The following is a 24,808-nucleotide window of genomic DNA, read 5'->3' as shown; positions in this document are numbered from 1 at the left end:
GCACGGGCTCTAGGTGTGCGGGCTTCAGTAGTTGTGGCACGTGGGCTCTAGAGCGCAGGCTCAGTAGTTGTGGCCACAAGGGCTTAGTTGCTCCATGGCACGTGGGATCTTCCCCGACCAGGGATTGAACCCATGTCCCCTGCATTGGCAGGCAGATTCTTAACAACTGCCCCACCAGGGAAGTCCCTAAGAGTTTTTCCTTTCTTTCATTTTCAACAGTATTTCACTACCAATGCTGCCTTTGATATCTTCTAAAATGCCTGCACCTCTATTTGCTGTTTGTATAATTCTTCACATTGTTTCATTTCATACTAACCTCATAGTTGGTTAGGTCATTCTTTCCTCCCTCAATACTGATTGAGTTTGCCTCAAGGCAATTACTTTTTCTACCTCATACCATCAGGGGACTTAGTTTTGCTAATGTCCCTGAATCTTTGAAGAGAGCCCAGGGTCCTGTAAGATGTCTCCCTGTACAAGTAGATGTCAGTAGAGAGCAAAAGCCCCTTCTTTGGTCTTTTCTTCAAACATCCCCAGTTGCTGCTTGACCCACTGTTTCTCAATCTCATTTTCAAGGCTGTATGCTTTATATCCATTGGCTTTACATGATACCAAAATATCTATTTTTCCAGTGCCTTAACTCTTAACACTCCACATTGCTTAGTCTCTTTTTAGAAACAAATCCTAAATAAGAGATGCTCCCATAGTCAGCTCTTATATTGCTAAAATCAGTGCTGGGTGCTCCATGTGTGTTTGTGTATATATGTGTACATATATATTATGTCTTTCTGTCTTTGCAACATCCCGTTAGAAAAGGTTTTACCTCCTTTAAGAGAAATAAACTGAGACTAAAAAAGATTAAAGTATCAACCCAAGGTTATACACTCACCAAGTTGAAAGAGTGGAATTCAAAATCAAATCTGGCTACCTTTTCCACTGCTTACACACATCATTTGTTCATCAATTTTAATGATGCATGTTTTAAATTAGGATCCTGAGAAGCAGAGCCTGAGACAGTGATTTGAGTAAATGGATTTATTGAGGGAGTACTCTCAGTAGAAAAAGACTGAGGGATGCGGAATGAGTTGAATGAATGAGTTAAACAAAGATCTATTCTTAGCTGGACTCTACCTGCAGCCTAAATCCCGTGGACAGGTTTGGAGCATTAATGAAGTCAGAGTTGGTTCCACCTTGAGGCAAGGGGACTGATATTTGCATCCCCAAGTCAGTCAGTCCTTGACTGTGGCTTATGGAGGGAGGAAGTACAATGAGAAATTAGCAGCAAGTACCCACAGCACCTGGGGGATGGGTGCACTGACTATAGGGATTTGAGCGGGGCAGAGACAATGGACTCTCAAGAAGTCACAGTTAAAAGCAGTTCACTTACAAAGATAAGTTCATCTTACATCTTCCTTCTGCAACATGGATAAAAAGTCTCAAAGTGAATTTACCCTAGAGTATGCAAAAAAATTACACTTCTAAATTACAGTTAGGAAACCAGAAAATAAATGTTACAAAGCTCCAAAATTGAAGTCATAGAAGAAATCCTTGTAAATTAGGACGCATTTTTTTTTTTTTTTTTTACAATGGAAGAAACCAAGAATCAAATGGTTTAAATAGAATCATCAGCCCTCCCGAACGAGGAGGAGACAGCACTGAATCCTCTCAGCCCTGCCCGAGAAAATCCCCACGTCATACCCAGGCCGAGCATCACTTTTCACTTCTTGGTCAGAAGGAGTGGTTGAAGGAGGCCTGGACTATGATGACTAAATTTCTTCATGAGACATCAGAAATACATCTACACGTGGAACAACTCTTAACAGAACACCTACTTAACGCTGGCAGAAGACCTCAGACCTCCCAAAAGGCAAGAAACCCCCCACGTACCTGGGCAGCGCAAAAGAAAACAGAATAAACAGAGACAAGAGAAAAGGGATGGAACCTGCACCAGTGGGAGGGAGCTCTGAAGGAGGAAAGGTTTCCACACACTAGGAAGCCCCTTTGCGGGCGGACACTGCGGGTAGCGGAGGTAGGGAGCTTCGGCGCCACGGAGGAGAGCACAGCAACAGGGGTGCGGAGAGCAAAGCGGAGAGATTCCCGCACAGAGGATGGTGCCGACCGGCACTCACCAGCCCGAGAGGCTTGTCTGCTCACCCGCCGGGGTGGGCGGGGGCTAGGAGCTGAGGCTCAGGCTTCGGTTGGAGTACAGGGAGAGGACTGGGGTTGGCGGCGTGAACACAGCCTGCAGGTGGTTAGTGCGCCACGGCTAGCCGGGAAGGAGTCCGGGGAAAAGTCTGGAGCTGCCAAAGAGGCAAGAGACTTTTTCTTCCCTCTTTGTTTCCTGGTGCGCGAGGAGAGGGGATTAAGAACGCTGCTTAAAGGAGCCCCAGAGATGGGCGCGAGCAGCAGCTAACAGCGCGGACCCCAGAGACGGGCATGAGACGCTAAGGCTGCTGCTGCCACCACCAAGAAGCCTGTGTGTGAGCACAGGTCACTATCCACACCCCCCTTCCGGGGAGCCTGTGCAGCCCACCACTGCCAGGGTCCCGGGATCCAGGGACAACTTCCCCGGGAAAACACACGGCACGCCTCAGGCTGGTGCAGTCTTCTGCCGCCAAGGCTCGCCCCGCACTCCGTGCCCCTCCCAGCCCCCCACAGCCTGAGTGAGCCAAAGCCCCTGAGTCAGGTTCTCCTTTAACCCCTTCCTGTCTGAGCGAAGAACAGACGCCCTCTGGTGACCTACACGCAGAGGCGGGGCCAAATCCAAAGCTGAGCCCCGGGAGCTGTGTGAACAAAGAAGAGAAAGGGAAATCTCTCCCAGCAGCCTCAGGAGCAGCGGATTAAATCTCCACAATCAACTTGAACTACCCTGCATCTGTGGAATACCTGAATAGACAACGAATCATCCCAAATTGAGGAAGTGGACTTTGAGAGCAAGATTTATTATTTTTTCCCCTTTTCCTCTTTTTGTGTGTATGTGTATGCTTCTCTGGGAGATTTTGTCTGTATAGCTTTGCTTTCACTATTTGTCCTAGGGTTCTGTCCGTCCGTTTGTTTTTTTCTTTTTTTTTTCCCTTTTTAAAAAAATTTTTTTTCTTAAAAATTACTTTTTATTTCAATAACTTTATTTTATTTTATCCACTTTCTTTCTACTTTTTCTCCCTTTTATTCTGAGCCATGTAGATGAAAGGCTCTTGGTGCTGCAGCCAGGAGTCTGTGCTGTGCCTCTGAGGTGGGAGAGCCAACTTCAGGACACTGGTCCACTAGAGACCTCGCAGCTCCACGTAGTATCAAACGGCGAAAATCTCCCAGAAATCTCCATCTCAATACCAACACCCAGCTTCACTCAATGACCAGCAAGCTACAGTGCTGCACACCCTATGCCAAATAACTAGCAAGACAGGAACACAACCCCACCCATTAGCAGAGAGGCTGCCTAAAATCATAATAAGTCCACAGACACCCCAAAACACACCACCATACGTGGACTTGCCCACCAGAAAGACAAGATCCAGGCTCATCCACCAGAACAAAGGCACTAGTCCCCTCCACCAGGAAGCCTACACAACCCACTGAACCAACTTTAGCAACTGGGGACAGACACCAAAACCAAAGGGAACTAAGAACCAGCAGCCTGCAAAAAGGAGACTCCAAACACAGTAAGATAAGCAAAATGAGAAGACAGAAAAACACACAGCAGAAGAAGGAGCAAGATAAAAACACACCAGACCTAACAAATGAAGAGGAAATAGGCAGTCTACCTGAAAAAGAATTCAGAATAATGATAGTAAAGATGATACAAAATCTTGGAAATAGAATACAGAAAATGCAAGAAACATTTAACAAGGACCTAGAGGAACTAAAGATGAAACAAGCAATGATGAACAACATAATAAATGAAATTACAAATACTCTAGAAGGGATCAATAGCAGAATAACTGAGGCAGAAGAACAGGTAAGTGATCAGGAAGGTAAATAGGGGAAATAACTACTGCAGAGCAGAATAAAGAAAAAAGAATGGAAAGAACTGAGGACAGTCTCAGAGACCTATGGGACAACATTAAATGCACCAACATTCGAATTATAGGGGTTCCAGAAGAAGAAGAGGAAAAGAAAGGGACTGAGAAAATATTTGAAGAGATTATAGTTGAAAACTTCCCTAATATGGGAAAGGAAATAGTTAATCAAGTCCAGGAAGCACAGAGAGTCCCATACAGTATAAATCCAAGGAGAAACACGCCAAGACACATACTAATCAAACTGTTGAAAATTAAATACAAAGAAAACATATTAGAAGCAGCAAAGGAAAAACAACAAATAACACACAAGGGAATCCCCATAAGGTTAATAGCTGATCTTTCAGCAGAAACTCTGCAAGCCAGAAGGGACTGACAGGACATATTTAAACTGATGAAGGAGAAAAACCCACAACCAAGATTACTCTACCCAGCAAGGATCTCATTCAGATTTGATGGAGAAATTAAAACCTTTACAGACAAGCAAAAGCTGAGAGAGTACAGCACCACCAAACCAGCTTTACAACAAATGCTAAAGGAACTCCTCTAGGCAAGAAACACAAGAGAAGGAAAATAACTACAATAACAAACCCAAAGCAATTAAGAAAATGGGAATAGGAACATAAATATCGATAATTACCTTAAATGTAAATGGATTAAATGCTCCCACCAAAAGAAACAGACTGGCTGAGTGGATACAAAAACCAATACCCATATATATGCTGTCTACAAGAGACCCACTTCAGACCTAGGGACACATAAAGACTGAAAATGAGGGGATGGAAAAAGATATTCCATGCAAATGGAAACCAACAGAAAGCTGGAGTAGCAATTCTCATATCAGATAAAATAGACTTTAAATAAAGACTATTAGAAGAGACAAAGAAGGACACTACATAAGGATCAAGGGATCGATCCAAGAAGAAGATATAACAATTGTAAATATTTATGCACCCAACGTAGGAGCTCAATACATAAGGCAAATACTAACAGCTATAAAAGGGGAAATCAACAGTAACACATTCATAGTAGGGGACTTTAACACCTCACTTTCACCAATGGACAGATCATCCAAAATGAAAATAAATAAGGAAACACAAGCTTTAAATGATACATTAAACAAGATGGACTTAATTGATATTTATAGGACACTCCATCCAAAAACAACAAAATACACATTCTTGTCAAGTGCTCATGGAACATTCTCCATGATAGATCATATCTTAGGTCACAAATCAAGCCTTGGTAAATTTAAGAAAATTGAAATTGTATCAAGTATCTTTTCTGACCACAACGCCATGAGACTAGATATCAATTACAGGAAAAGATCTGTAAAAAATACAAACACATGGAGGCTAAACAATACACTACTTAATAATGAAGTGATCACTGAAGAAATCAAAGAGGAAATCAAAAAATACCTAGAAACAAATGACAATGGAGACACAACGACCCAAAACCTGTGGGATGCAGCAAAAGCAGTTCTAAGAGGGAAGTTTATAGCAATACAAGCCCACCTTAAGAAGCAGGAATCATCTCGAATAAACAACCTAACCTTGCACCTCAAGCAATTAGAGAAAGAAGAACAAAAAAACCCTAAAGCTAGCAGAAGGAAAGAAATCATAAAAATCAGATCAGAAATAAATGAAAAAAAAATGAAGGAAACAATAGCAAAGATCAATAAAACTAAAAGCTGGTTCTTTGAGAAGATAAACAAAATAGATAAACCACTAGCCAGACTCATCAAGAAAAAAAGGGAGAAGACTCAAATCAATAGAATTAGAAATGAAAAAGGAGAGGTAACAACTGACACTGCAGAAATAAAAGAGATCATGAGAGATTACTACAAGCAACTCTATGCCAATAAAATGGACAATCTGGAAGAAATGGACAAATTCTTAGAAATGTACAACCTGCCAAGACTGAATCAGGAAGAAATAGAAAATATGAACAGACCAATCACAAGCACTGAAATTGAAACTGTGATTAAAAATCTTCCAACAAAGAAAAGCCCAGGACCAGATGGCTTCACAGGCGAATTCTATCAACATTTAGAGAAGAGCTAACACCTATCCTTCTCAAACTCTTCCAAAATATAGCAGAGGGAGGAACACTCCCACACTCATTCTACGAGGCCACCATCACCTTGATACCAAAACCAGACAAAGATGTCACAAAGAAAGAAAATGACAGGCCAATATCACTGATGAACATAGATGCAAAAATCCTCAACAAAATACTAGCAAACAGAATCCAACAGCACATTAAAAGGATCATACACCATGATCAAGTGGGGTTTATTCCAGGAATGCAAGGATTCTTCAATATATGAAAATCTATCAATGTGATAAACCATATTAACAAATTGGAGGAGAAAAACCATATGATCATCTCAATAGATGCAGAGAAAGCTTTTGACAAAATTCAACACCCATTTATGATAAAAACCCTGCAGAAAGTAGGCATAGAGGGAACTTTCCTCAACATAATAAAGGCCATATATGACAAGCCCACAGCAAACATCATCCTCAATGGTGAAAAACTGAAAGCATTTCCACTAAGATCAGGAACAGGACAAGGTTGCCCACTCTCACCACTCTTATGCAACATAGTTTTGGAAGTTTTAGCCACAGCAATCAGAGAAGAAAAGGAAATAAAAGGAATCCAAATCGGAAAAGAAGAAGTAAAGCTGTCACTGTTTGCAGATGACATGATCCTATATATAGAGAACCCTAAAGATGCTACCAGAAAACTACTAGAGCTAATCAATGAATTTGGTAAAGTCACAGGATACAAAATTAATGCACAGAAATCTCTGGCATTCCTATATACTAATGATGAAAAATCTGAAAGTGAAATCAAGAAAACACTCCCATTTACCATTGCAGCAAAAAGAATAAAATATCTAGGAATAAACCTACCTAAGGAGACAAAAGACCTGTATGCAGAAAGTTATAAGACACTGATGAAAGAAATTAAAGATGATACAAATAGATGGAGAGATATACCATGTTCTTGGATTGGAAGAATCAACATTGTGAAAATGACTCTACTACCCAAAGCAATCTATAGATTCAATGCAATCCCTATCAAACTACCACTGGCATTTTTCACAGAACTAGAACAAAAAATTTTGCAATTTGTATGGAAACACAAAAGACCCCGAATAGCCAAAGCAATCTTGAGAACGAAAGAAGGAACTGGAGGAATCAGGCTCCCTGACTTCAGACTATACTACAAAGCTACAGTTATCAAGACAGTATGGTACTGGCACAAAAACAGAAAGATAGATCAATGGAACAGGATAGAAAGCCCAGAGATAAACCCATGCACATATGGACACCTTATCTTTGATAAAGGTGGCAGGTATGTACAGTGGAGAAAGGACAGCCTCTTCAATAAGTGGTGCCGGGAAAACTGGACAGGTACATGTAAAAGTATGAGATTAGATCACTCCCTAACACCATATACAAAAATAAGCTCAAAATGGATTAAAGACCTAAATGTAAGGCCAGAAACTATCAAACTCTTAGAGGAAAACATGGGCAGAACACTCTATGACATAAATCACAGCAAGATCCTTTCTGACCCACCTCCTAGAGTAAGGGAAATAAAACCAAAAATAAACAAATGGGACCTAATGAAACTTCAAAGCTTTTGCACAGCAAAGGAAACCATAAACAAGACCAAAAGACAACCCTCAGAATGGGAGAAAATATTTGCAAATGAAGCAACGGACAAAGGATTAATCTCCAAAATTTACAAGCAGCTCATGCAGCTCAATAACAAGAAAACAAACAACCCAATCCAAAAATGGGCAGAAGACCTAAATAGACATTTCTCCAAAGAAGATATACAGACTGCCAACAAACACATGAAAGAATGCTCAACATCATTAATCATTAGAGAAATGCAAATCAAAACTACAATGAGATATCACCTCACACCAGTCAGAATGGCCATCATCAAAAAATCTAGAAACAATAAATGCTGGAGAGGGTGTGGAGAAAAGGGAACACTCTTGCACTGCTGGTGGGAATGTGAATTGGTTCAGCCACTATGGAGAACAGTATGGAGGTTCCTTAAAAAACTACAAATAGAACTACCATATGACCCAGCAATCCCACTACTGGGCATATACCCTGAGAAAACCAAAATTCAAAAAGAGTCATGTACCAAAATGTTCATTGCAGCTCTGTTTACAATAGCCAGGAGATGGAAACAACCTAAGTGCCCAACATCGGATGAATGGATAAAGAAGATGTGGCACATATATACAATGGAATATTACTCAGCCATAAAAAGAAATGAAATTGAGCTATTTGTAATGAGGTGGATAGACCTAGAGTCTGTCATACAGAGTGAAGTATGTCAGAAAGAAAAAGACAAATACCGTATGCTAACACATATATATGGAATTTAAGAAAAAATATGTCATGAAGAACCTAGGGGTAAAGCAGGAATAAAGACGCAGACCTCCTAGAGAACAGACTTGAGGTTATGGGGAGGGGGAAGGGTGAGCTGTGACAGGGCGAGAGAGAGTCATGGGCATATACACACTAACAAACGTAGTAAGGTAGATAGCTAGTGGGAAGCAGCCACATGGCACAGGGATATTGGCTCAGTGCTTTGTGACAGCCTGGAGCGGTGGGATAGGGAGGGTGGGAGGGAGGGAGACGCAAGAGGGAAGACATATGGGAACATATGTTTATGTATGACTGATTCACTTTGTTATAAAGCAGAAACTAACACACCATTGTAAAGCAATTATACCCCAATAAAGATGTTAAAAAAAAAAAAAACCCATATATATGCTGTCTACAAGAGACCCACTTCAGACCTAGGGACACATAAAGACTGAAAATGAGGGGATGGAAAAAGATATTCCATGCAAATGGAAACCAACAGAAAGCTGGAGTAGCAATTCTCATATCAGACAAAATAGACTTTAAATAAAGACTATTAGAAGAGACAAAGAAGGACACTACATAAGGATCAAGGGATCGATCCAAGAAGAAGATATAACAATTGTAAATATTTATGCACCCAACGTAGGAGCTCAATACATAAGGCAAATACTAACAGCTATAAAAGGGGAAATCAACAGTAACACATTCATAGTAGGGGACTTTAACACCTCACTTTCACCAATGGACAGATCATCCAAAACGAAAATAAATAAGGAAACACAAGCTTTAAATGATACATTAAACACGATGGACTTAATTGATATTTATAGGACATTCTATCCAAAAACAACAAAATACACATTCTTGTCAAGTGCTCATGGAACATTCTCCATGATAGATCATATCTTAGGTCACAAATCAAGACTTGGTAAATTTAACAAAACTGAAACTGTATCAAGTATCTTTTCCGACCACAACAGTATGAAAGTAGATATCAATGACAGGAAAAGATCTGTAAAAAGTACAAACACATGGAGGCTAAACAATACACTACTTAATAACGAAGTGATCAGTGAAGAAATCAAAGAGGAAATCAAAAAATACCTAGAAACAAATGACAATGGAGACACGATGATCCAAAACCTATGGGATGCAGCAAAAGCAGTTCTAAGAGGGAAGTTTATAGCAATACAATCCTACCTTAAGAAACAGGAAACATCTCGAATAAACAACCTAACCTTACAACTAAAGTAGAGAAAGAAGAACAAAAAAAAAAACACAAAGTGAGCAGAAGGAAGGAAATCATAGAGATCAGATCAGAAATAAATGAAAAAGAAAAGAAGGAAATGATAGCAAAGATCAATAAAACCAAAAGCTGGTTCTTTGAGAAGATAAACAAAATTGATAAACCATTAGCCAGACTCATCAAGAAAAGAAGGGAGAAGACTCAAATCAACAGAATTAGAAATGAAAAAGGAGAAGTAACAACGGACACTGTAGAAATACAAAAGATCATGAGAGATTACTACAAGCAACTCTATGCCAATAAAATGGACAACCTGGAAGAAATGGACAAATTCTTAGAAATGTACAACCTGCCAAGACTGAATCAGGAAGAAATAGAAAATATGAACAGACCAATCACAAGCACTGAAATTGAAACTGTGATTAAATATGTTCCACAAACAAAAGCCCAGGGCTAGATGGATTCACAGGAGATTTCTAACAAACATTTAGAGAAGAGCTAACACCTATCCTTCTCAAAATCTTCCAAAATATAGCAGAGGGAGGAACACTCCCAAACTCATTCTATGAGGCCACCATCACCCTGATACCAAAATCAGACAAGGATATCACAATGAAAGAAAACTACAGGCCAATATCACTGATGAACATAGATGTAAAACTCCTCAACAAAATACTAGCAAACAGAATCCAACAGCACATTAAAAGGATCATACACCATGATCAAGTGGGGTTTATTCCAGGAATGCAAGGATTCTTCATTATACGAAAATCAATCAACATGGTACACCATATTAACAAATTGAAGGAGAAAAACCATATGATCATCTCAATAGATGCAAAGAAAGCTTTCGACAAAATTCAACACCGATTTATGATAAAAACCCTGCAGAAAGTAGGCATACAGGGAACTTTCCTCAACATAATAAAGGCCATATATGACAAACCCACAGCCAACATCGTCCTCAATGGTGAAAAACTGAAAGCATTTCCACTAAGATCAGGAACAAGACAAGGTTCCCCACTCTCACCACTCTTATGCAACATAGTTTTGGACGTTTTAGCAACAGCAATCAGAGAAGAAAAGGAAACAAAAGGAATCCAAATCAGAAAAGAAGAAGTAAGGCTGTCACTGTTTGCAGATGACACGACACTATATATAGAGAATCCTAAAGATGCTACCAGAAAACTACTAGAGCTAATCGATGAATTTGGTAAAGTCACAGGATACAAAATTAATGCACAGAAATCTCTGGCATTTCTATACACTAATGATGAAAAATCTGAAAGTGAAATTTAAAAAAACACTCCCATTTACCATTGCAAAAAAAAATATCTAGGAATAAACCTACCTAAGGTGACAAAAGACGTGTATGCAGAAAATTATAAGACACTGATGAAAGAAATTAAAGATGATACAAATAGATGGAGAGATATACCATGCTCTTGGATTGGAAGAATCAACGTTGTGAAAATGACTCTACTACCCAAAGCAATCTACAGATTCAATGCAATCCCTATCAAACTACCACTGGCATTTCTCATAGAACTAGAACAAAAAATTTCACAATTTGTATGGAAACACCAAAGACCCCGAATAGCCAAAGCAAACTTGAGAATGAAAAACGGAGCTGGAGGAATCAGGCTCCCTGACTTCAGACTATACTACAAAGCTACAGTAATCAAGACAGTATGGTACTGGCACAAAAACAGAAATATAGATCAATAGAACAAGATAGAAAGCCCAGAGATAAACCCATGCACATACGGTCACCTTATCTTTGAAAAAGGAGGCAGGTATGTACAGTGGAGAAAGGACAGCCTCTTCAATAAGTGGTGCTGGGAAAACTGGATAGGTACATGTAAAAGTATGAGGTTAGAACACTCCTTAACACCATACACAAAAATAAACTCAAAATGGATTAAAAACCTAAATGTAAGGCCAGAAACTATCAAACTCTTAGAGGAAAACATGGGCAGAACACTATATGACATAAATCACAGCAAGATCCTTTCTGACCCACCTCCTAGAGTAAGGGAAATAAAACCAAAAATAAACAAATGGGACCTAATGAAACTTCAAAGCTTTTGCACAGCAAAGGAAACCATAAGTGAGACTAAAAGACAACCCTCAGAATGGGAGAAAATATTTGCAAATGAAGCACCGACAAAGGATTAATCTCCAAAATTTACAAGCAGCTCATGCAGCTCAGTATCAAAAAAACAAAGAACCCAATCCAAAAACGGGCAGAAGACCTAAATAGACATTTCTGCAAAGAAGATATACAGATTGCCAACAAACACATGAAAGAATGCTCAACATCATTAATCATTATAGAAATGCAAATCAAAACTACAATGAGATATCATCTCACACCAGTCAGAATGGCCATCATTAAAAAATCTAGAAACAATAAATGCTAGAGAGGGTGTGGAGAAAAGGGAACACTCTTGCACTGCTGGTGGGAATGTGAATGGTTACAGCCACTATGGAGAACAGTATGGATGTTGCTTAAAAAACTACAAATAGAACTACCATATGACCCAGCAATCCCACTACTGGGCATATACCCTGAGAAAACCAAAATTCAAAAAGAGTCATGCACCAAAATGTTCATTGCAGCTCTGTTTACAATAGCCAGGAGATGGAAACAACCTAAGTGCCCATCATCGGATGAATGGATAAAGAAGACATGGCACATATATACAATGGAATATTACTCAGCCATAAAAAGAAACGAAATTGAGTTATTTTTAATGAGGTAGATAGACCTAGAGTCTGTCATACAGAGTGAAGTAAGTCAGAAAGAGAAAGATAAATACCGTATGCTAACACATATATATGGAATCTAAGAAAAAAAAATGTCATGAAGAACCTAAGGGTAAGACAGGAATAAAGACACAGACCTACCAGCGAATTGACTTGGGGATATGGGGAGGTGGAAGGGTAAGCTTTGACGGGATGAGAGAGTGGCATTGACATGTATACACTACCAAACGTAAAATACATAACTAGTGGGAAGCAGGCGCATAGCACAGGGAGATTAGCTCCGTGCTTTGTGACCACCTAGAGGGGTGTGATAGGGAGGATAGGAGGGAGGGAGACGCAAGAGGGAAGAGATCTGGGAACATACGTTTATGTATAACTGATTCACTTTGTTATAAAGCAGAAACTAACACACCATTGTAAAGCAGTTATAGTCCAATAATGATGTAAACAAAAAAAATGGTTTAAATACCCTAAGATTACACAGATTATATGTAGTAGAGCCAAGATTTGAGCCCAAACTCTATGACTCTAAAGTTATTTTTCATTACCAGTAGACTATAAGTTTCCATTACAATAACATACTGAAAAATTAGCTTTTGAACTGGCTAAATAGAAATACTGATATTTCTAGCTAAGATCAGTATTTCAGACTATGGTAACAAATCATAGCAGATTCATGTTATTTTATTTGTTTTCAAAATGGAATTTCAAAACATATATTAACTGTTTTAAATAATGCTGAAACTCCACATTTGAAATAATAGTTTAAATATTGTTTACTTTCTACATTTGTTAAAAACAAAATTGTTTATATTGTAGCTTCAGTGCCCATTAAGGTCTTCATCTTGGTCTTGCTAATTGTAAGCAAGTGAATTGTTATGAAAGGTAGAATGTGATATGACAAATATATTTTCTTTAGTGAAGAGAATCATGTTCTGGATAGTTAGATCAAAATGACTTGGCACGACAGAAAGCCAATGAAGGACAATAAATAGACCCCGTGGAAACATTTTCCTTAAACAGTCCAATCTAAAACACTCATTCTTCAGATAATGTCAAGATTGGATTAGCCTGGTTAGGAGTTTGCATTTTCTAAATGAAATTTTGTAGCTGAAATGCCAAGGTATTTTTTGTTTTTGTTTTGTTTTACCATTCTATTATTGCCTTGAGAAAAATAACAAGCAGACTATTCAATATTTTCTGGACATTTGATATGAGTATAAACCATTTCCATAGGGGAACTAAGTTTCTCCCAGACTCACCATTACTACATGCTAGCAATAGCAGAGTATTAAAAAGTAATCAAATAATAAAGGATACAAACTGCTATCTCAATTGCTTCCCTGCATAATCTTCAGTATTGAATATATTTCTTTTGAAATATCAGAATCCTTAAATGAGAAGATCTATGGAAAAACAACTCAAACCAAATTCAACACCCATTTATAATAAAAACCCTCCAGAAAATAGGCATAGAGAGAACTTACCTCAACATAATAGAGGCCATATATGACAAACCCACATCCAACATCATTCTCAGTGGTGAAAAACTGAAACCATTTCCTCTAAGATAAGGAACAAGAAAAGGTTGTCCACTCTCACCACTTATTCAACATAGTTTCGGTAGAAACAAACCAAATACATGAACACACCTACTCCTCACCAACACACACATGCACCAAAGCCGCACTCAAGTGAGTCTAAAGAGAGTGAATAAATAATTATTATATCTTCAGGTATAGAATATTTTTGATGCTGAAAATTCTCTGAGTATCCTGAATGGCAATAATCAGTTGTTGCGACTAAGGGACGGGTGAAGATGATAATGGTTTTTGTTATTTGACTTTTTTAAACATCTTTATTGGAGTATAATTGTTTTACAATGGTGTTACTTTCTACTTTATAACAAAGTGAATCAGCTTTACAAATACATATATCCCCATATCCCCCCCCCCCTCTTGCGTCTCCCTCCCACACTCCCTATCCCACCCCTCTAGGTGGTCAAAAAGCACCGAGCTGATCTCCCTGTGCTATGTGGCTGCTTCCCACTAGCTATCCATTTTACATTTGGTAGTATATATAAGTCCATGTCACTCTCTCACCTCGTCCCAGCTTACCATTCCCCCTCCCCGTGTCCTAAAGTCGATTCTCTACGTCTGCATCTTTATTCCAGTCCTGCCCCTAGGTTCGTCAGAACCATTTTTTTTTTTTTTTTAGATTCCATATATATGTGTTAGCATACGGTATTTGTTTTTATCTTTCTGACTTAACTTCACACTTTATGACAGACTCTAGGTCCATCCACTTCACAACAAATAACTCAATTTCATTTCTTCTTATGGCTGAGTAATATTCCATTGTATATATGTGCCACATCTCCTTTATCCATTCATCTGTCGATGGACACCTAGGATGGTTCCATGCCCTGGCTATTGTAAATAGAGCTGCAATGAACATTGTGGTACATGACTCTTTTGGAATCATGGTTTTCTCAGGGTATATGCCCAGTAGTGGGATTGCTGGGTCGTATGGTAGCTCTATTTTTAGTTTTTTAAGGAACCTCCATAGTGTTCTCCATAGTGGCTGTATCAATTTACATTCCCACCAACAGTGCAAGAGGGTTCCCTTTTCTCCACACCCTCTCCAGCATTTATTGCTTGTAGATTATTTGGTGATGGCCATTCTGACTGGCGTGAAGTGATACTTCATTGTAGTTTTGAGTTGCATTTCTCTAATGATTAGTGATGTTGAGCATCCTTTCATGTGTTTGTTGGCAATCTGTATATCTTCCTTGGAGAAATGTCTAGGTCTTCTGCCGATTTTTGGATTGGGTTGTCTGTATTTTTGATATTGAGCTGCATGAGCTGCTTGTAAATTCTGGAGATTAATTCTTTGTCAGTTGATTCATTAGCAAATATTTTCTGCATTCTGAGGGTTGTCTTTTCATCTTGTTTATGGCATCCTTTGCTGTGCAGAAGCTTTTAAGTTTCATTAGGCACCATTTTTTTATTTTTGTTTTTATCTCTATTTCTCTAGGAGGTGGGTCTAAAAGGATCTTCCTGTGATTTATGTCACAGAGTGTTCTGCCTATGTTTTTCTTTAAGATTTTTATAGTGTCTGGCCTTACATTTAGGTCTTTAATCCATTTTGCATTTATTTTTTTGTATGGTGTTATGGAGTGTTCTAATTTCATTTTTTTACATGTAGCTGTCCAGTTTTCCCAGCACCACTTATTGAAGAGGCTGTCTTTTCTCCATTGTATATTCTTGCCTCCTTTATCAAAGATAAGGTAACCATATGTGCATGGGTTTATCTCTGGGCTTTCTATCCTGTTCCATTGATCTACCTTTCTATTTTTGTGCCAGTACCATACTCTCTTGATTACTGTAGCTTTGTAGTGTAGTCTGAAGTCAGGGAGCCTGATTCCTCCAGCTCTGTTGTTCTTTCTTAAGATTGCTTTGGCTATTCGAGGTCTTTTGTGTTTCCATACAAATTTTGAAATTTTTTTTTTCCAGTCTTGTGAAAAATGGCATTATAGTTTGTTAGGGATTGCACTGAATCTGTAGATTGCTTTGGGTAGTAGAGTCATTTTCACAATGTTGATTCTCCCAATCCAAGAACATGGTATATCTCTCCATCTGTTTGCATCATCTTTAATTTCTTTCATCATTGTCTTATAATTTTCTGCATACAGGTCTTTTTTCTCCTTAGGTAGGTTTATCCCTAGCTATTTCATTCTTTTTATTGCAATGGTAAATGGGAGTGTTTCCTTAATTTCTCTTTCAGATTTTTCATCATTTGTGCATAGGAATGCAAAGGATTTCTGTGCATTAATTTTGTATCCTGCTACTTTACCAAATTCATTGATTAGCTGTAGTAGTTTTCTGGTAGCATCTTTAGGATTTTCTATGTATAGTATCATGTCATCTGCAAACAGTGACACCTTTACTTCTTCTTTTCTGATTTGGATTCCTTTCATTTCTTTTTCTTTTCTGATTTTTGTGGCTAAAACTTCCAAGACTATGTTGAATAATAGTGGTGAGAGTGGGCAACCTTGTCTTGTTCCTGATCTTGGTGGAAATGCTTTCAGTTTTTCACCAATGAGAACAATGTTGGTTGTGGGTTTGTCATATATGGCCTTTATTATGTTGAGGTAAGTTCCTTTTATGCCTACATTCTGGAGGGTTTTTATCATAAATTGGTGTTGAATTATTTTGAAAGCTTTTTCTGCATCTATTGACATGATCATATGCTTTTACTCCTTCAATTTGTTAATATGGTTTATCCCACTGATTGATTTGCATATATTGAAGAATCCTTGCATTCCTGGGATAAACCCTACTGGATCATGATGTATGATCCATTTAATGTGCTGTTGGATTCCATTTGCTAGTATTTTGTTGAGGATTTCTGCATCTATGTTCATCAGTGATATTGGCCTGTAGTTTTCTTTCTTTGTGACATCTTTATCTGGTTTTGGTATCAGGGTGATGGGACAATGAGTGTGGGAGTGTTGCTCCCTCTGCTATATTTTGGAAGAGTTTGAGAAGGGTAGGTTTTAGCTCTTCTCTAAATATCTGGGAGAATTCACATATGAAGCCATCTGGTCCTAGGCTTTTGTGTGTTGGAAGATTTTAAATCACAATCTCAATTTCAGCACTTGTGATTGGTCTGTTTATATTTTCTATTTCTTCCTGGTTCAGTCTCCGAAGGTTGCGCTTTTCTAATAATTTGTCCATTCCTTGCAGGTTGTCCAATTTATTGGCATAGAGTTGCTTGTAATAATCTCTCATGATCCTTTGTATTTCTGCAGTGTCACTTGTTACGTCTCCTTTTTCATTTCTAATTCTGTTGATTTGTGTCTTCTTCCTGTTTTTCTTGATGAGTCTGGCTCATGGTTTATCAATTTTGTTTATCTTCTCAAAGAACCAGCTTTTAGTTTTATTGATCTTTGCTACTGTTTTCTTCATTTATTTTTCATTTATTTCTGACCTGATCTTTATGATTTCTTTCCTTCTGCTAACTTTGGGGATTTTTTGTTCTTCTTTCTCTAATTGCTTTAGGTGTAAGTTTAGGTTGTTTATTTGAGATGTTTTTTGTTATTGAGTTAGGACTTTATAGCTATAAACTTCCCTCTTAGAACTGCTTTTGCTGCATCTCATAGGTTTGGGTCATTGTGTTTTCATTGTCATTTGTTTCTAGGTATTTTTTGATTTCCTCTTTGATTTCCTCAGTGATCTCTTGGTTATTTAGTAGTGTATTGTTTAGCCTCCATGTGTTTGTATCTTTTATAAGTTTTTTCCTGTAATTGATATCTAGTCTCATAGTGTTGTAGTCGAAAAGTATACTTGATACAGTTTCAATTTTCTTAAATATACCAAGTCTTGATTTGTGACCCAAGATATGATCTATCCTGGAGAATGTTCCATGAGCACTTGACAAGAATGTGTATTCTGTTGTTTTCGGATAGAATGTACTATAAATATCAATTAGGTCCATCTTGTTTAATGTATCATTTAAAGCTTGTGTTTCCTTATTTATTTTCATTTTGGATGATCTGTCCATTGGTGAAAGTGGGGTGTTAACGTCCCCTACTATGACTGTGTTACTGTTGATTTCCCCTTTTATGGCTGTTAGTATTTGTCTTATGTATTGAGGTGTTCCTATGTTCAGTGCAGAAATATTTACAGTTGTCATATCTTCTTCTTGAAATGATCCCTTGACCATTATGTAGTGTCCTTCTTTGTCTCTTCTAATAGTCTTTATTTTAAAGTCATTTTGTCTGATATGAGAATTGCTACTCCAGCTGTCTTTTGATTTCCATTTGCATGGAATATCTTTTTTCTTCCCCTCACTTTCAGTCTGTATGTGTCCCTAGGTCTGAAGTGGGTCTCTTGTAGACAGCATATATATGGATATTGTTTTTGTATCCCTTCAACCAGTCTATGTATTTTGCTTGGAGCATTTAATCCATTTACATTTAAGGTAGTTATCGATATTTATGTTCCTATTCCCATTTTCTTAATTGCTTTGGGTTTGTTATTGTAGGTCTTTTCCTTCTCTTGTGTTTCCTGCCCAGAGAAGTTCATTTAGCATTTGTTGTAAAGCTGGTTTGGTGGTGCTGAATTCTCTTAGCTTTTGCTTGTCTGTAAAGATTCTAATTTCTCCTTTGTATCTGAATGAGATCCCTGCTGTATAGAGTAATCTTCATTGTAGGTTTTTCCCTTTCATCACTTTAAATCCATCCTGTCACTGCCTTCTGGCTTGAAGAGTTCCTGTTGAAAGACAAGCTGTTAACTTTATGGGATTCCCTTGTGTGTTATTTGTTGTTTTTCCCTTGTTGCTTTAAAAATTTTTTCTTTGTATTTCATTTTTGATAGATTGATATGTTTCTTTGTGTGTTTCTCCTTGGGTTTATCCTGTATGGGACTCTCTGTGCTTCCTGGACTTGATTGACTATTTCCTTTCCCATATTAGGGAAGCTTTCAACTACAATCTCTTCAAATATTTTCTCAGTCCCTCTTTTTCTCTTTTTCTTCTGGGACCCCTATAATTTGAATGTTGGTGCGTTTAATGTTGTCCCAGAGGTCTCTGAGACTATCCTCAATTCTTTTCATTCTTTTTTCTTTATTCTGCTCTGCAGTAGTTATTTCCCCCATTTTATCATCCAAGTCACTTATCCATTCTTCTGCTTCAACTATTCTGGTATTGATTCCTTCTATAGAATTTTTAATTTCATTTATTGTGTTGCTCATCATTGTTTATTTGCTGTTTAGTTTTTCTAGGTCCTTGTTAAACGTTTCTTGTATTTTCTCCATTCTATTTCCAAGATTTTGGATCATCTTTACTATCATTACTCTGAATACTTTTTCAGGTAGGCTGCCTATTTCCTCCTCATTTTTTTTGTCTGGTGGGTTTTTACCTTACTCTTTCATCTGCTGTGTGTTTCTCTGTCTTCTCATTTTGCTTAAGTTACTGTGTTTGGGAGTGTGTTTTGGGGTGTCTGTGACCTTATTATGATTTTAGGCAGCATCTCTGCTAATGGGTGTTGTTGTATTCCTGTCTTGCTAGTTGTTTGTCATAGTGTGTCCAGCACTGGAGCTTGCTCATCTTTGAGTGGAGCTGGGCCTTAGTGTTGAGATTGAGATCTCTGGGAGAGTTTTTGCTCTTTGATAGTATGTGTAGCCAGGAGTTCTCTGTTGGACCAATGTCCTGAACTTGGCCCTCCCACCTCACAGGCACAATGGTGATACCCAGCCAGAGCACAAGACCCTGTCATCCACACGGCTCAGAAGAAAAGGGAGAACAATGAAATAAATAAAATAAAGCTATTAAAAAATAAAAAAGTAAAAAGTAAAGAAGAGGAGAGTAACCAAACCAAAAAACAAATCCAGCAATTATAACAAGCACTAAAATCTATACTCAAAACAAAAAAGATAAAGAAACATGGACAGACAGAACCCTAGGACAAATGGTAAAAGCAAATCTATACAGACAAAATTACACAAAGTCCTCCGCCTCAATTTTGGGATGATTTGTTGTCTTTCAGTTATTCCAGAGATGCAGAGTACATCAAGTTGATTGTGAAGACTTAATCCGCTGCTTCTGAGGCTGCTGGGAGAAATTTCCCTTTCTCTTCTTTGTTGGCACAGCTCCTGGTGTTCAGCTTTGAATTTGCCCTGCCTCTGCATGTAGGTCACCTGAGGGCGTCTGTTCTTTGCTCAGACAGGACAGGGTTAAAGGAGCATCTTATTAGGGGTCTTTGACCCACTCAGGCTGGGGGGAGTGAGGGACACTGTATGCAGGGTGAGCCTCCAGCGGTAGAGGCTGGCATGATGTTGAACCAGCCTGAGGCGCACCGTGTGTTCTCCCAGGGAAGTTGTCCGTGGATCACAGGACCCTGGCAGTGGTGGGCTGCATAGGCTCCTGGGAGGGAAGTGTGGATAGTGACCTGTGCTGGCACACAGGCTTCTTGGTGGCTGCAGCAGCAGCCTTAGCATTTCACACCTGTCTCTGGGGTCCGCACTGATAGCCATGGCTCGTGCCTATCTCTGGAGCTCGTTTAGGCAGTGCTCTGAATCCCCTCTCCTCGCGCACCCCGAAACAGTTGTCTCTTGCCTCTTAGGCATGTCCAGACTTTTTCCTGGACTCCCTCCCAGCTAGCTCTGGCGCACTAGCCCCCTTCAGGCTGTGTTCACGCAGCCAACCCCAGTCCTCTCCCTGGGATCTGACCTCTGAAGAAGCTGGAACTCCACGTCCCAGCCCTCTTCCACCCTGGCGGGTGAGCAGACAAGCATCTCAGGCTGGTGAGTGCTGGTCGGCACTTATCCTCTGGTCGGCACTGAATCTCTCCGCTTTGCCCTCTGCACCCCTGTTGCTGTGCTATCCTCCATGGCTCCGAAGCTTCCCCACTGCCCACCCCCCATCTCCCCCAGTGAAGGGGCTTCCCTGTGTGTGGAAACTTTTCCTCCTTCACAGCTCCCTTCCAGAGGTGCAGGTCCCGTTCCCATTCTTTTGTCTCTGTTTTTTCTTTTCTCTTTTGCCCTACCCAGGTACGTGGGGAGTTTCTTGACTTTTGGGAAGTCTGAGGTCTTCTGCCAGTGTTCAGTAGGTGTTCTCTAGGAGCTGTTCCACATGTAGATGTATTTCTGATGCATTTGTGTGGAGGAAGGTGAACTCCACGTCTTACTCCTCTGCCATCTTGAAGGTTTCCTCTTATTGTGTTCTTACCAGAACTATGTTCAATATGCCTGAACCAATCATTAAAAATGCATTGTAAAAAGTACAGATTTGCAAGACACAACATCATAGCCTGTCAATGTGGGATTACTTTGAAAAAGAAGTTCTATTCACTTAAGGATAATGATTTTAAACTAGAAAATGATAATTTAAGGATGGTATTCTTTAACAGGCTTTAATTTAATCATTATTTCTAAGGACCTACCAGTATGCTAAACCTCTGCATACTTGGATGAAGTATGCATTTTATTTGTTTCTACTCTTGTCTTGTATTTTTCTTTCAGAGCAGTTCACGAGTGAATACCAGAGCAAGGAATAACAACGTCATTTCTTTTTTTTTTTTTCTCTTAAAGTCAAGGATCTGAGGGCAAAACTTTGGCAAATATTATTGGTAATTATTTCCGGCAAGTTGAGCCTTAGGAGAAATACCAATGGATTAGGAGTTCAGTGGTTCGTTCAAGTAATTTATTTAACACAAGGTGATGTTGAATGGACATGATCTGACAATATCTTGTAGCTAAAACATAAGATCACTGGAATGAAAACACTTTGAAGTAAATATCTTTCAGCTAAAAGATTTGCCAAAATATTTGAACATAAACATTTCTATGGTAATGATACTTAGAGCGAAGCATATAGGAAAATTATTTTAATAATGTTAACTTATAAATTTTTGAATTAATACAATTATTTCCTTCTTATATAGTAACTTATTCACCATTTCATCATTAGCACTTAATACCCAGTGCATATCATAAGTTTGACATATGACTGTTGTATAAATGAATGAATGAATAGCTATATCCCTCCATATATTTTAGGAAATAAATTCTGTAGGTAATAGCAATTAGCAGAAAATACCATGTTTGGACAGGTCTTCCACAATGTTGATTTTTGAACCTACAATTGGAAAATGAGCCAGAGCTGAGAAGAAAAAGAACAAAGGAAATTTGACCAACAGGAGCTGTATACGGTAAGGTCACAGGGTATCTGTTGGATGTCAGAGACCTGATTTTCATTTCTTTCTCTGCCACTTACTGTTTAGTGATCTTGGAAAAGTAATTTAGCTCAAGAGTTATTTTCCTCACTTGTAAGTGGTGATAATAATACTCAATTTCTAAGATTGTTGTGAGGTTAAATGTCATAATATCATCATTGCCTTGTACTGTGTCTAACATGAGTCCAGAATAAATGGTGATTATTATTATTATGAATATTTTGAACTAAAGTAGCAAGAATAGTTTTTAGCTTAGTTATTTTAGAATGAATATTAAGAAGCCATCTTTCATTTCTTTTCCTTGTTTAGCGGAATCCTTTCATTAACTTCTCTTAGATCCTCACTGAATTTCATTATGTCTCACTAATATAAGATAAAACTAACCATCACTGATTGCATTATGATTAACTTCGCTAGTTTGTCATTTTCAAACAGTGAAGGATGACATGGCATTGATATCCCTTAATTAGTTAAACATTTCTCATTTATAAACTAGAAAGGATATTATATCTCAATGAATTTAAATGTGTTTTGACCCAATGAAGCTAATTCTCTTGTTCATGGACGTGAGCTATTTAAAACTGCATTTTTAGGGGGTTATCAGGTTAGGCAAAATTACCGCTTTCCTCAAAGGCAAACCATGTAGTTCTATAAAAAGGCTATGTCTGTATCTATAGTCTGAATTACTTCATCAATGGCAAAGTAAAAGAGGGTCACAATCCACTGTGAAAATTGGGAAAATCTCACTGAGGTTAAAACAGCTAAATTATGCTATGAGCCTTCATTCTATTTCCCTCCACACTTTTATCCCCAGGAGTAAAATAATGGTTTAAATAGAATTTCACCACTCTATTGTTAGAAATTTCTGCCTTATATTCTACCTAAGTTCTGCCTAAAATCTGCTTTCATGGAACATGTGTCTCAGACTTTAAATATTGAAAAAACTATTTTACCTAAAAACTCTGAATCACTTTATTCACTCTAACTCGTGTTTTAACATCTATAAATATATATGTATATGTGCATATACACATAAATCTATACATCTTTGTGAGATCTATCTATCCATAAACTATTAGATGTTTCTAATGTAGAGGAAGGTGGAAAAAAGTATGGCATTTGCAGAGAAGAGTCAGTCCATGTAGATATGTATTTTCCACCTAAACATGGTGATACCTTCCTAGACACAAAATTCAACAGCCAATTCATTAAGAGGAAATAAACTATTTAGAAAGGAACATTTTAAAAATATTAAGTATACTGTCATAATAAAGAATGGTTTTCCTTTTATTTACACTGTTTACCAAATGGAATATGTTTGAATGAAATAGGTCTTTGACTAGTTAGGAAGCATTGATTAAACACAGCCTCTCTCTAAAGCTGAACTTTACATGTATTTGTCAGGTTCTGATGTGAGGTTCCCAGACCCCTTCTATATGTAGCTTTTGCTTGCTGGAGTTAATTTTCATACAAAAATAGATAAAACTAAAAGGAATAACAGAGTGTGATGCTGTTTGACTCTATTTTATAAGAAGTCTGCATTGTTTCCAGAATTTTATTGTCTCTAAAAATGTAACATTGCCATACTAGAAGCCTTTTGATTCAAATCTCTTATGTGATGGTATTCTAATGAACTTGCAATGAAAGTAGAAAGCCAGAAGTCTCAATTATTAATTGTGCATTAAAAATTACCTACTTTTAACCATTTTCCCCAGCTTGTCTGCTTGATTTATGTTTTCCTTCCCTAGTCTCTTTTACCCTTCTTTCCTTTCTTTCTTCCCTCGTCCCTCCCTCCCCTCTCCCTCTCTCTTCTCTCTCTTGGCTTAAGACAATCAAACACAAGCTTTGTCTGAGCGATTTATGTCCTTTTAGTATGATAAACTAGAATTCCTAAAATTCTGACTGCTTAAAAGATTGTGAGTTTTTATATAACTCTACCTCATCTTGTTGATTTTTTTTTTTTTTTTTTTTTTGCGGTATGCGGGCCTCTCACTGTTGTGGCCTCTCCCGTTGCAGAGCACAGGCTCCGGACGCGCAGGCTCAGCGGCCATGGCTCACGGGCCCAGCCGCTCCGCGGCATGTGGGATCTTCCCGGACCGGGGCACGAATCCGTGTCCCCTGCATCGGCTGGCGGACTCTCAACCACTGTGCCACCAGGGAAGCCCCTTGTTGATCTTATTTATTGGAAAAATACTATAACTATCTATTACTTGAAAAAAAAAAGAGACTATACTAGGCCTATTTAGAATCTATACCAAGTATTTAAATGACTGTTTATATTTATTTGTGACTATAATCTTTTTTCCATTTCCTTAGGCAAAACCCTCAAAATATTAGTAAATCAAAATGCTCCTGTGAAAAAGTACTAATCAGTCATAAAACACATTATTCTACATAGTTTTCTCATAATGTGAAATAAAGTAATATTTTTCAGATTAATTAATGCTAAGAGAATAGCATAATATAAAAAATTCAAATTCAATCAGTACTCATGAAAATGATAGAAAGTTTGTTGGAGAGTGTTTAAGTGACACATAAACTAAGTTATCTTGGGATAAATGGACCATAATAAATGAGAAATTTTAATGAGTGAAGCAATGCAATTGGTGTAACAACTAAAAACTAAAGCATAGAC

Source organism: Globicephala melas, chromosome 3 (assembly GCF_963455315.2).
Source record: "Globicephala melas chromosome 3, mGloMel1.2, whole genome shotgun sequence".
In the NCBI taxonomy this organism is placed as follows: Eukaryota; Metazoa; Chordata; class Mammalia; order Artiodactyla; family Delphinidae; genus Globicephala; species Globicephala melas.
The sequence above is the reverse complement of the archived record's forward strand: the minus strand, read 5'-3'. Positions refer to the sequence as shown.